Genomic DNA, 1,219 nt, shown 5'->3' on the forward strand with positions numbered 1-1,219 from the left:
CTATTGTTTATGTTTTTGGGGGTCTTTCCTTCCCAGACAATTCGGTGATTTGTGCAGGTATTATATATTTTTATAGTTTGAAACATTTAAAAATTCCTATAAAATGTATCCACAAGTTTTAAAACTGCTAATGGTTGTGATGAAAAACATACCTGAACCTCAGTAACTTTAGAAGAGCAGATACTATGGGAGGTTGTGAAAAACTTTTACCTATGAAACAGCATGCTGTTAGGTAACAATGAGAAAGTAATCATGCTTAGAAAATATAAATAAAATGACTTTAATATTAAACAGAAGTCATAGACTACATTCTCTGAAATGTGTTCTTCAATTTTACTTATATGGGAAAATTAGTAGTAATACTGCTCCCTGTTGTTCTCCATAGGTGGGTTGTAGTTTTGTCTCTGGTGTTTGGTTTGGCTGCTTCTATTTCAGTGTTCTTTTTGGAAATGCACACTCACGCACACAGTATTAGGATAACATATATACTGTAAATTCCCATTTTTCACTTCAGAATATGTGATTAACATCTTGTCCATGTTGGCTTTTCAGCCCTTAGGTGCTCGTTTTTAATGACCACCTAGGGTTCTCTCTTACGGATCAATGCCGTTTTGCCTATAACCTATTGATACGCACTTAGGTGACTTCCAATATTTTTATTACTATAAATTAACATTGTGGAGGAATACCTTTGGGCATACACCTTTCTACACTCCTCCAAGTTTTCTTCTTTGGATTTCTTTCTAAAACTGTAATTTCTGGATTAAAAGTAAGTTCATATTCAGTTCTGATGAATTTGACTCCAGAAAAGCTATATGAATTTCAGATCCACCCAAAGTTTGGAAACGTGAGTTCTCCAAACCCATTTCCATAATGGATCCTATTCTTTTACGGGCTTTTCCAACCTTACATAATCTTGAATTGATTTTCTAGAGACATTGAGCAGTTCAACACTATTGACTGCTCATATTCAGTTTCTTGCTCAGTGTTGGCTCATGTCCTTAGCTTCATTTTATTTTTATTTATAATTTATTTATTTTGTAAGTTTCTAGTTTTATTGTTTTATGTCAGGCAGGGTTTGCAAAAAGATAAGCTGCAGATGGACCCAGGGTCTGTGTTTTGGGGTTCCTGGGCTGGGGCAGGAGGTCAGTAAATGGGTTTGGGGGAGAGATCTTGGGCCACCGGACACCAGGGCACAGGGTTCCTCTGGAGCAGAGCT

This window comes from Eumetopias jubatus, unplaced genomic scaffold, assembly GCF_037043125.1.
Source record: "Eumetopias jubatus isolate StellerSeaLion01/CBP00866 unplaced genomic scaffold, mEumJub1_p1.0 scaffold_17, whole genome shotgun sequence".
NCBI lineage: Eukaryota > Metazoa > Chordata > Mammalia > Carnivora > Otariidae > Eumetopias > Eumetopias jubatus.